Consider the following 13,000-nt stretch of genomic DNA (forward strand, 5'->3'; position numbering starts at 1 on the left):
CCTGGCCTACCTTCCTCTGCCTTTAGCTTTCACTGAAACAGTGCTCTCATTAGTCTGATCTGTATTGCATCTAATATCCAACACAGGAGAACATCACATCTTCTGATATATGGGCCTCCAGAAGCCTTAACTGCTAGCTGAATAATATGATTCTGCTACTGAAATCAACTGGTTGCGGCTGCTCTTGCTGCCAAGCATGTTTCTGAGAGTTCACATGTACCCCTTTGTAATGAGGCCAGATTGAAACCCTTTGACAATGAGTACCCCAAGTCCTATTTTTTTTCTTTGCTTTTATTTTAGGAAGAAAAATGTATTAAGAATTTACTTCTTACTTAAAGGGAGATGAAGGCAGGGACAAAGGATATGTTTCTTCACATCTGGAAATGGGAGAAAACAAAAGAGTTCAAAAACCTTCAAAGATAAACTCAACTTCAAATTCTGGTACTTAATATCTTTGGGATTTGATGATGGCAGCATTCCCTGAAGAATACAGCAATCTATTTGTCAGTAAAATGCAGCTAAATTTAAAATTACAGCCATCTTAGTGACACGTAAATATTTTTAGATTTCTATGCAATCCTGTATGTCTTGGTGTTGTGGTTTGACGCTGGCCCAATGCCAGGCACCCACGAGAGTCACTCACTCATTCTCCTCCCCCCCCACCATCGCAGTCTTTGCTTTGCTTGCTGTGACCCATAGTTCAGCTTAGTCAGGGGGAACTGGCAAAATAAGGAACAGGTATGATGGTGGCCTTGTCCAAAACATAAAGACTTTAATGGGGGGCATGGCAAACGCAACAAGGTATAGGAGTCTTCTGAGGTCAAGAGTCCAATCATAGACGCAAACTCAGAACATGACTGTCCTGGTTTAGAGCAAATTTGGAAGACAATCTCCAAAAGGGGGCCCCTCCAGAAAGCAAACCCACACAGCCCCTCCCCCCAACCGGTTCGGGAAGAATTCCTTGGAGAGAAGTGGAAAGAACCTGTTTATTTATCAGGCACAGCACCCCCCAGCACACAAAATGAACAATACCAGATGACACCACTCTTTTACCGCTCTGAAAAAGATGACAAATTCAGAAAGTCTCTCTTGGGGGTGGTCTCTCTGTTATCAATCCCTCTGGCGCTGGGGATAGCTGCTGCAGGCCACAGGGTGCAAATTCTTGGTGTTCCCAGGTCCCAGTCTGGAGCAGGTTCGAGTAGGTCCAAAAAAAGGAAAGGAGAAACAGTCCAGGAAGAAATTTGGACTGTTTAGCTAAACTAGCTAATGAGCAGAAGCAAGAAGCAAGAGCAAAGCGAAAAGCAAAAGCAAAAAAGCAAAAGCAGCACTATGTACTGCCCCATCTCTGTGTCCCACCAGCTGTGGGGGAGCGGCTGATAAGAAACCAAAACAAAACTTTCACTCTTCTGAGCCAGTCTTGAAGGCACAGAACATAATATCCAGCATGAACAGAACACATGAATGGGGATACAAGCATCATAACGTCACCCTAGGACATTGACCTTATTTGTAACAGGGTCTGAACCATCTGAGAACAAGAACCAGAAACCTGACCAAATATAGGATAGTTCTATTCGCATACTACTAATTCCCATGACCACATTCTACTCGCCATGACCTGGCTTTTACAGTATCCTGTTTCCCATGGTCTCAGGTTAATGCCTTTGGTATATGCTCCTGAGGCTAAACCACCATTTATCCCAGCCAATCACGTTTCCACAGAGGGATAAAGGGAAAAAAAATAACAAAGGCCTAATGAGTGAAATAAGGACCGGGAGAAAATACTTCCAGGGCAAAAAAGGCTCAACGTAAGGTTGAAAAGTGAATTTATTACTAACAGAATCAGAGGAGGATAATGAGAAGTAAAATAAGCCCTTAAAACACTATTTCTCCCCTAGCCCCTCCCCCCTTCGCACTGACAGCGCAGGAAGACAGGGCCTAGGGGTTTTGGTGAGTTTATCACTGAAATTTTCTTCCACTGCTCTGGGAGAGGAGTCCTTCCTCTGTGAGACTGTGGGGTCCCTCCCACAGGAGACAGTTCTCCATGAACTTCTCTGGCATAGGTCCACTCTCACAAGCAGCGGTCCTCCCAAACCACACCTGCTGCAACGTGAGCCCCTCCCACAGGCAGACAGTCTTCCCAAAACTGCTGCGACATGGGTCTCTCTTTCCATGGGCTGCAGTCCTCCAAGGACAGGCTGCTGCAGCCTGGAAGCAGGGGCCCCCTCTCTCCATGGGGTCTCCCACTGGATCACAGCCTCCTCCAGGCATCCACCCACTCTGGCTGAGCACCCCCCCATGGGCTGTGGGGGGAATGCACTGCATTCCCCGTGGACCCATGGGCTGAAGGGGGACAGACTGCTTTGCCATGGTAATCACCATGGCCTGCAGAGGAATCTTGGCTCTAATGCCTGGACCACCTCCTCCCCCTCCTTCTCTACTGGTCTTGATGTTGCCATGTTGTTTTCCCTCACATGTTCTCACCTCCTCCTCTTCTCTGACTAGAAGCAAAACCTGTGTGATTTTGTTTTGATTTTCTTCCTAAATATGTCATCACAGAGGCGTTACCAACCTCTCTCATTGGCCTAGTTTTGGCCAGCAGCACCATGTCCATCTTCAGAGACATCAGCCATTGGCTCTGCCAGTCATGGTGGGAAGCTTCCACTAGCTTCCCAAAGGAGCCATCTTTGTTGCCCCCCTGCTACCAGAAACCAGGCCATGACAAACCAATACACTTGGTACAGATCATGTGGAAAAATAAGTTGTAAATTCCAAAGTACAGTAATTTTTTTTTACCTTAAGTGATTTTATTTGCTAAGCAGTTAATTTTGAACCATGCATGTTATACATATTTACTGTTGCTAGTAAAATGTTTAGATGTGAAGCTCCAAAGAGTGAGAGTTTCACACCACATGTTCCTAACTAATTATTGTTAGTTTTAGAATAATTGGATTGGATCAGCCAGTTCAGTTTGAGGTTATGAGTTAAAGTTGTGTCCTGGTTTCAGCTGGGATAGAGCTCATATTCTTCTCAGTAGCTGGTACAGTGCTATGTTTTGGATTTAGTTTGAGAATAATGTTGATAATACATATGGTTGTTGCTGAGTACTGCTTATGCTGAGTCAAGGGCTTTTCAGTGTCTCATGCTCCATCAGTGAGGAGCTACACAAGAAGCTGGGAGGGACCATAGCCAGGACAGCTGATCCAAGCTGGCCAAAGGGATATTCCTTACCATAAAACATCATGCCCAGTGTATAAACTGAGGGAGTTACCCAGAAGGTGATCGTAGTTCGGGGATGGGTTTGTGGGTTTGGTATCAGTCAGAGGATGCTGAGCAATTGTATTGTGCATCGCTTGTTTTTCTTGGGTTTTCTCTCTCTCTCTGTCTTTATTGTTAATATTATATTTTACTTTTTTTCAATTATTAAATTGTTCTTATCTCAACTCATGAGTTTTACTTTCTTTTTTTCTGATTCTCTTCCCCATTCCACCAGGCTGTGTGGGGAATGTAAACAAGCAACTGTGTGGTACTTAATTGCCAATTGGGGTTAAACCATGACACATTAATTTAGAATAATCAGGGTATTAAAAGATTTTTGAGAAGATGGGTGTTTGAAGTAGTACACATCCTGCAACATGCAGTGTAACAAGATGAAGCTAACCATGTATTGATGCCCAGCAGTTTAAAGGGATAGATGGAGGGTGAGGACTGGGTAGGTTGTGGGACAGGGCTGAATCAATATTAAGAGGTAGCTGTCTTTATATGACTCTACAGCTGGGTGCTGATTTTTGCTTTAGAAGGTTTGCATTTTGCTTTAAATGTATATTAATGCACTTGCCTGCCCTGTGCAGGAACACATACATAAGTCCTTAGGAAAAAATTATCATGTAAAGTGAAATGTGTACATTTCAGTGGGAACAACTGACAGATAAGTTGTGTGCAACAGTATTACATACAAATCAGATTAATTACTTTTACTCTCTATCCTTCAGGGAAAAACCCATCTTCAGCACCCGAGCTCATGTCTTCCAGATTGACCCAAACACTAAGAAGAACTGGGTTCCCACCAGCAAGCATGCTGTTACTGTATCCTACTTCTATGACAGCACAAGAAATGTCTACAGGATAATCAGTTTAGATGGCTCAAAGGTAAGCTTTAATTTTGAGAATTTGCTTGCTGATTGGCTTTTTTATTTTCCAGTCTAATGTCCTTCATGTATCTTATGAGATGCTTTTGTTCAGTAACATTATGGAAATGTTAAAATGGTTGCATTACTTCATTATAATTTTTAGGTGTTTATTGAAAAATACTATTTTCCATGCATTCATATTTACTTTGATAAATCTTTTGCTGAATTTAAGCAATGACCTGTTACTTAATATACTGAGCAGTCTAAGAAAGTATTCCCCGTGAGATGCACTAAAAAGTACAATTAGGGTTACAATAACCTGTTTTCATCTCCTTATTTGTCCTGGTTTAGGGCAAATTTGGGAGAAAACTTCCAAAAGGGGAAAGAAAGCAAACTCACACAGCCCCTCCCCCCAACCAGTTCAGGAAGAATTTCCTTGGAGACAAGTGGAAAAAACCTGTTTATTTAACAGGCAAAGCACTCCCCAGCACACAAAATGAACAATACCAGATGACAAAACTCATTCGTTGCTCTGAAGAGATGACAAATTCAGAAAATCTCTCCTGGGGGTGGTTGCTCTGTTATCAGTCCCTCCGGCGCTGGGAAAGGCTGCTGCCCAGAGTAGGCCTTGGCAGGCTGCAAAGTGCAAGCTCTCGGTGTTTCCCCGGGTCCCAGTCCAGAGCAGGTTCGAACGGTTCCAAAAAAAGGGAAAGAAAAACAGTCCAGGGAACTTCTCTGCCTCAGCTAGCTGAACTAACTAAAAAACAACTGAGCACTGTGTTCTGCCCCGTCCGTGCCCAGACAACACAGTGGAGGAGTGAGAGCAGGCTGATAACAAAACTCCATGCTGCTTCTTCGTGCTGACTTCACTCTCAGAGCCAGTCTTGAAGGCACAGAATATAATATCCAGCATAAACAGAACACCCGACTGGGGATACAAGCATCATAATGTCACCCTAGGACAACATTCAATACTGTTATCAATATCATTGGCTTCAGGATTATGAAAGATGCATTTAGAGCCCATAATCACTTAGTAAATCATAGAATCATAGCACAGAATGGTTTGGGTTGAAAGGGACCTTAAAGATCATCAAGTTTCAACCCCACTGCTCTGGGCGGAGACCTCTTCCACCAGACCTCTGTTATATAATTTTCCAATTTTTGCTGTAGAGAATGTGGTGATTCCCTCCTAATAAAGCTTTCCATGGTAAGCTTTTATCAAAACTCAGTTGGGTTGGGTTTTTTTTTTATTGGCTTGTTTTTTGGTGGTTTTTTTTGTTCTTTTTTTTTTATTAGGAAAGATAATGTGTTGAGCTGCTATTGTAAAAAACCTTGTTTAAGAAATTAATTTAGAAGACTGGGAGAAAATATTTGACTATTTCTTAGGTTCTAAGTCAAGTGTGTATAAAAGCAGTAACTTTACAAATGACATGTCAGAAATTTCTGCAGTAGGGACATTAATGTACACAGTGTAATCACATAATCCTTTCAGGAGACTTTAACTTATGGAGATGTGTCAATTCACAATGGTTGGAACTAAAATACTTTCCTAGACCCTAGTAGTATTCACAGAGATTTCTTGGCTATTTATTCAGAACTGAAAAACATTAATTTGCTAAATGACATGCATGGGTCTGTTCACTTGCAGTGGCTCAGATGCTGAGCAGAAAGACAGTAAGTTATAGCAACTTATGTATATGTCCACTCAGTGTGCAGTAAGTAAAGTCTGAGAGTGTATTGGATTTGTGTGGCAAGGTTTTGGGGGTGGGGGTGATTTGTGGAAAGAAAAAAAACTCCACAACTTTGTAAAAGTTGTAAAGCCGGTATGTTTATTACAGTGCTGGATGCATGTGGGGATCGCTGGATGGATGTGGGGATCGTTGTCCACTTAAAGGACATGCGCACCCCTGAGAACTCCAGATCCTTTTTTATCCCCCTTACTGATACATATGCATAGAATTTCACAATAGGTTCATACATATTCATTTTACTGGTTTCCCATTACACTTGCAGCTAATTTTTTTTATTACAAAGTACAGAAAGAACTTCTGAGTCATCTTGCCCTGTCTCCCCAGCCTCAACTTTGGTTTTTGTCTAAGTTCAAGGGGTCCCTCTTATCTCTCTTGCATTTTTCCTTCAGCTGAGGCAGTTTTTTTTAAACAGCACATTTCACCTAAATCTGAAATGGATTTCTGTGGGATTCACATTCTCTGAACCTGAGAGAAGCAGTGAGAGAAGCAGAGAAAAGAATGATCAAAACAATTCTTATCTCATTTGCTGCGCCTGTGTTGTTCACAAGCGGAATGCATTGTGGAAGATTGTTTACCTGAAGGGAATTGGTAATTGGATTCTGGTGTGAGTGTTTTGATTTATTGACCAATTGAATCCATGTGTGTGTGTCGGGACTGTCGGCTGACAGTCCCGAGATGTAGGGCAGTTGAGTGCTTGGCAGATTCAGTTTAGATGTAATGTAATATAGTGTAATATAGTATAGAATAATAAAGTATAATAAAGTAATTAATTAGCCTTCTGATAAGATGGAGTCCTCATCATCATTTCTCCCGGACGTCGGGCAAAAATATCACCTATAGATTTCCACCCTGGTAAATTTCCACTCTGTTTCAGGGGGGCTACAGGAGTGATTTCTATGAAAAGTTGCTAGAAGCTTCCCCCGGATCCAATAAAGTCAATGCCAGCTGGCTCCAAGATGGACCCATTGCTGGCCAAGGCTGAGCCAGTCAGTGACAGTGCACCTTTGTGACAACATATTCAAGAAGGGGGGAAAAAAACCCTGGCAACTTCAGCTGGAGAGAGGAGGGGGCCCCAAGATGGCACCCTCCACAGAACACTGTGTGTGGAGAGAAAAAAAAAAAGATGGCAGCAGCCCTCCCCGCTCTTCCAGCTACATGTGGAGAAAGAGAACAAAGAGAGAAAAAAGAAAACCCAATGCAGAATACTGAACATCTGCAAATACAAAAATCTCCCTCTTCCCCCAAACAATAACCAACAGCAAACAAGGACAAAACAAAAAGAAAACCTGGAGTCCAAAACCAGTGAAATGCCCCTGTTATCTCTCTGGTGGCAGCAGCTCTGATGAGAAAGGCAGCAGAAACACTCCAGCAGTTGGAACTCGGTCAGCAGCTGGAACTCATGGAGGGACTTTGTCTTCTCCTTGGCAGAAGCAGCAGGCAGCTGGCTAGGGTGACTCAGACTCTGTGCCTTCCTGCTTTGACCTGGCACTGCTGGCTGGTTGAAACAACCGTATGGAGCGAGACTGTTCAATTCTTTTCAGTGCAATGTCACGGCTGTAGACAGGTGTTTGTGGCATTTACCTTGGAGCAGTCTAGGACCGTGAAACACAACCTCTTGGAAAATCTGCCTGAAGTAACTCCCTTGGGAAAAACCCAAAAGAAAACCAAGGGGAGCCTCTGCCTGTACTGCCTCAGCTCTCTCTCTCTCTCTGCAAGAACAAAAGGAAAAGAGCAAGAGCCTGATGCCTGAGCAACCACAATATTTAAAAGACTTGCACCTGCTGGCCCTGCAGTTCCATTTTGGCCCACTGAGTCTTAAAAAGACAGTAACAATTTTGGGAACAGATAGATATGTAATACAATAGCATTTTGGGTTACCCAGGACATTATCCCCCCCCTTATCATCTCCCTAATGCCCAAATTATTATCTTTCAGCTATAGACATATAGCTATATACAAATGCAATTATTATTTCAGTGGCCACTGACCATCCCCCAGGATATGGCTTGAGATAATTTGGTTCATGACCAGTATAACCGGAGCAGTCCATTCTCATTGTCCATGGTATTTACGACATGCAGTGTATAAGGCCCTGAAAACTGGCTTGATGACCCTCTTAAAAGGGCTTACAGTTTTTTATGCGACCTGAGTTAGATGCATGGGAGAAATACCAACAAGATATTCTCAAGAGGACAAAACAAGAAAAAAATCTTTGCTGGCAACTTCAGAAAATCAGAGAATTTTGGTAAAAGTTTAGAGCAGCATTCAATCAACATAAAACATTTCACAAAACACTAACTTAATCTATTCAATTTAGCAAACTCCAAGCCCATACAATCTTAAGTTACTAAAAACTCTGAGAGGAGAGAATTAGAAGAAGGAAAAGAGAGAGAAAGAAAAGATATGGAAAAGAATGAATATAGCTACCACTCCTAGGTTGCAGTAGTGTCTCAGCTGATTTATAATCCAAGGAAAGGTAGGGTCAGGAACTGCTCTCCTCATGTTCTGGGTTATGTACCTTTTGGCTTTCCTGGGCTCTTCCTCCAGGTAGGACTTCTGGTCATATGGCCACTCTGGGGCTAGATTGCGGCTTCAGGGGTGGAGTGGGGAGCATTGCCTCCAGTGTGCCAGGGATTGGCAGCCAGGGCAGGGGTTGGGATATAGCCCTGGGGGGATGTGGGATCTCAGCACATCGTTCCCGATGTCCAGAGATGCCAGGAGAACCCTTGGGGGTCTCGAAAACCCTGGAATGTTGCCAAGAGTGCTTGGTGGCTTGATTTTGATCCATCCACAGAAGTAACAAGAGTCTGAGGACAAGAGAATCACTTTAGAGTAAAAGGTGTAAAAGAGACACATTTAGAGGGTGAGATATAGATTTTAAGGTTTTTGGTACAGGGGGGTTATGGAGACAAGATGGAGAGATCGGGGCGTGTCTTGTCCTTCTTCTTTCTTCTTCTTGTCCTCCATCTCCTGTGATGATGTTGGCACTTAGAGATTGGTTTCTGGTGAAGGTGCACTTGCCAACATGGGCGAAAAGCATTGGGAAATAAAGGTAAATATTGTATACGTAGGTTTTAGTATAAAAGGACATGACCGCCCCGTGGGTGGTCAGAGAGTGCCTGTGACTGCCTGCAGATCAGACCTCTGTTGGGCAGACAGAAAAATTTTGTAGATAAGAAATAATAAACAACCTGAAGACCGAAAGCTGAAGAGTCCAGACTCGTCCTTTGCATCGCGCCCACCAAAGAACCACTCTACCCGTGTCGGGGCAGAGACAAACAGCCGGACCCGACAGGGGGATGGGGTGTGCGGAGCAGGGCATTGCCTCACCAGAGCAAGACCTGACCTGCCCCTTCCCCTACACATGCACCTGAAATGTTTGGAGCCAGCAATCCTTCCAGTGTCTCACACAGTGTTGTAGTGTGTTTTTATACTTTGTAATACTTTGTAATAGATTTTTGTATCCCCGTATTTTTCCCAAATGGTTTACCCCAGATTTTACCCCCTCCCTCTACCTGTGTAATCCCTTTCCTTTGCTGAGATCATCCCCAAATCCCCACCCTGGCTCTCTGTCAATCACTCAGCATCCCATCCCCTCCATCTAGAACTTTCGGTCTAGGACGTCGAGTGATTAGCCAGAGGCTAGGAGTCAACCCCCCAAGTGTTTCTCCATATGCTGACCTAAATGTCCATTTCTCAGTATCCATACCTTAATTTTTCTTATTGGTTAGTAAAATGTTATCTACTTTAGGTTTCCACCTCCCTTTAAATGTAACCTTGGCACCTCTCCCGGGGCTTTCAGCAGGAGGCCCCCTGAGGTTTAGGGGCTCCCTGGAGCTCCTGAATAAAACCTTGGATTAACCCCTGCTAAGAGTTGGCCCTTTTATCCTCTACCGATGTCTCTAGCGTCTCTTCTGCTGCAAATGCGACTAGCCTAGCTGCCTTCAGTACCCTTGGGGCACAAGAGAGTGTGTCCCCGCTGTCGGCTGAGTCAGGGTTGCCCCCCTGCTGTCTGCTGAATCGGGGCTGCCCAGGGTTCCTGAGGGGCTTCCAGACCCCCTTTTAACAAATTGAATAGGGGGGCTAGGTCCTCGGTGGAAATGCCTAGCCAAGGTCTTACCCAGTTTAAAGACCCACACAATTGATGGAGATCTGCTAAGGTTTTGATGTTGTTCTTGATGGCTAATTTTTGCGTCACAATATCCGCTTTCTAATTTCCAGACCCAGGTACTTCCAAGGTGGCATCTTTTAAATCTTTCTTCCTGGAGCTCGAACCCTGCAGCAACCAATGCATTGATTGTCAGGTCAAGTGTGTGAGTAAGCATGTCATCTGTTGGGGCACACACCAGGATGTCATCCATGTAGTGCAGGATGATGGAATCTCCTGTAGCTACACAGACTGGGGACAGCAAGGAAGAGACGTACCGCTGGCAAATCACAGGACTGACTTTGAGACCTTGTGGGAGTACTTTCCAGTGGTATCTCTTCATTGGGGCTTCTCGGTTAATGGTGGGAACCAAGAAGGCAAAACAAGGGGCATCGTCAGGATGCAGGGGAATTTGAAAAACAGTCTGATGTTGTGAGAGTCTGTCCGAAATATCTCTCATCTGCCTCACGATCGTCATTTGGGGACCACTGAAGAGAAGAACCCCCCTGTCTAAAATCTCTGGCTCTGAAGGAGAAAGTCACATGCCAACAAGGCCCCGCGACCTGAGAGCATTGCTAAGTTATTGTTTTCACAGGTGTTGTTTGCTGTATGCTACATTGAGCCCAATGAGAAGAAGAAGGGGGCACCGTGCCCTTTTTGCAACAGTAGCCTTGGAAGCTGTCCCACCTCTTGGCCTGGCTGGACTTCTCCTGAGTTTCGGGTGGTCTCCCACAGAAGACCCTCACCTGCTTAACAACCATCGTGACAGACAGACTGAGATGTAAGAAGCCTCTTCATCAAGAGACTGAGACATGAAATCCCTATGTGAGAAGGCTCCCTCTCACCTTCTTCCCGGGGCTGGGACTGAAACCCCCAACCCAGGGGAGGTGTGCGGGGGGGAAGGAAAGCTGCCCAAAGCAAGATGGATGTTTCAGGTGCAGGCAGTGGACCACGAAAACAATGGCTCTCGCCCACTGCCAAACATGGACTGTGTGTACCCCTTTTCCAAACACCATTCTTTCCCCCCGAAGATACAATAAATTACCTTTGATTCGGTTGCAAAATCCATTCCCCCTTCCCCCATCGAAAGAGTATAATTGGGGTCCAGATGAACTGCGCCTCTGAGATCTCCCCGATGTAACAGGCAGATCCTTGACTGGACTGGACCAAAGGACTTCGTCTCTACATTTGGTAGCTATATCCCCCTCTTTTTCTCTCTCTTTCTCTCCTTTCTCTCTCTTTCTCTATATTTTTCTCTTCCTTAATCTCTCTATCGCATTTTGCTGTGGTCATTTAATAAAGGTGCATTTGTTTTGATTATTACTGCAAATCCCCTGTGCCATGTTGGTTTTTTGCACCCTGAGATCAATCCACAAACCATCACAAAACACATCTGTAAGGACGGATTGTGACAGATGTCAATCACAGCTAAATTCCAATTCTGTGGGAGCATGGTCACTGACGGCATCCCTGGTTGGAGAGAGCCCATGTCTTCAATAACGTTGTTGATTTGAAGGAGGTCATGGAGGAGTTGCCACTTGTCTTTGTTGGGTTTTTTAATGACAAAGACAGGGGAGTTCCATGGTGATGTGGTCTCCATGATGTGACCCTTTCTTAGCTGCTCCTCTACGAGCTGTTCAAGCGCCTTTAATTTTTCTTTGTTGAGCGGCCACTGTTCTACCCACACTGGAGAATCAGTTTTCCAAATCAGCTTTTGGGTAGAGCACTCTTCAGTGGCCGCCGCCCGAAAAACCTGTGGGGTTTCTGGGATGTCAATTGTGGTTCCTTACTGGACCATCAGATCTCTGCCCCAGAGGGGTTCTGTGTAGTCTAAAACAAATGGGCGTATGGAAGCCACTTTGCCCTTTGGTCCCTCAATTTGGACAACGCTTTTTGATTGTCTTGCTAATTGGATGCCCCCTACACCTTGCACGTGTCCTGCCACGTTTTGCAATTCCCAATGTGACGGCCACTCCCTGGAGGGAATGATCATAACATCTGCTCTGGTATCTAGAAGTCCTTGCATAGATTTGTACTCCCCATTCTGGTGCAACCCACATGATAACTTGGGTTTTTCTCTTCCTAATACCTGAGTCCAGCAGACGTTGGGATGGAATTTATTTCTGAGGGTGTCTGCCTGCTCCTGGTTCCATGGAGGCTCAGGCACTGGGATGGCTTGGGCTATTATTTGGCCTTTGGGCAGGTACACGTGTGGGTGAGTACAGTGTAGCCAAATGACAAACTGCTTCAGGTCTCATGATATGAGACCCGGAGGAATGTTAATTTCCTGGGGTGTGTGTATTGTGTCCCCAAGGACGACATATTTTCTGTGACGTTTCTGGCAAAGCTGTGTCCAAGTACCTGGCTGTTCAGGGTTAACAGTTATGAAATGCCAGTTAGTGTCCTTGAGATGGAGAGGCTCTGTCAGTGCCAATCTGAAAGGGTTATGGGGAGAATTGGTAGTTAGAATTGGTCTGGGATTGTCGCAGTTAAATGAATGTTTTGTCCTGTCCAATGCAAGTGTCTGACTTGGCACAGGTAGGTCTCTTAAACTTGGTTTTATGTTCCCCCCCTCCCCGTGCTGGAATTGGACTGACCCTATTTTTGTCATAGCGCCGGGAAAAAGAGTGCTCTTCATCTAGTTTTTTGGAAGGTTCTCTTTTGGGGAATTCTGATCTTTAAGCTTATTGTATTTAAAATCTAAAAACTGTTTTTTCAGAGGGCAGTTGGGCATCCAATGCCCTAATTTCCCACAAAGGTGGCAGGGTCGGTTAGAGTTGGAGATTTTCTCCTGTGGCATCGTGACACGCTGAAGCTGGCTGGTGGATGGTGGATCAGGGGCGTCCGCAGCTGCAATCCTCCTCAGTGGTTTCGGTCTCTCATCCTGATCAGCAGGAGTGATGGTAACTTTCCTCGCACACACTTCTAGCATTGCTTGTAGTGTTGGTGTTGGATCGAGGGGCAAGCTC

At 44.7% G+C, this 13,000-nt stretch overlaps 1 protein-coding gene across 1 annotated transcript in view; it reads left to right on the top strand.

The window, feature by feature from the left end:
* Nucleotides 1-3,999: 3,999 nt before the first annotated feature.
* The window catches only part of LOC129132389 (homer protein homolog 1-like), a 233,871-nt gene continuing 224,870 nt past the window's right edge, over nt 4,000-13,000 (top strand). Inside the window, exon 1 of the mRNA XM_077193184.1 lies at nt 4,000-4,149. The gene's annotated coding sequence lies outside the window, so the exon portion shown is untranslated. The remainder of the gene's footprint in view (nt 4,150-13,000) is intronic.

The sequence above is a fragment of the Agelaius phoeniceus genome, chromosome W, assembly GCF_051311805.1.
Source record: "Agelaius phoeniceus isolate bAgePho1 chromosome W, bAgePho1.hap1, whole genome shotgun sequence".
In the NCBI taxonomy this organism is placed as follows: domain Eukaryota; kingdom Metazoa; phylum Chordata; class Aves; order Passeriformes; family Icteridae; genus Agelaius; species Agelaius phoeniceus.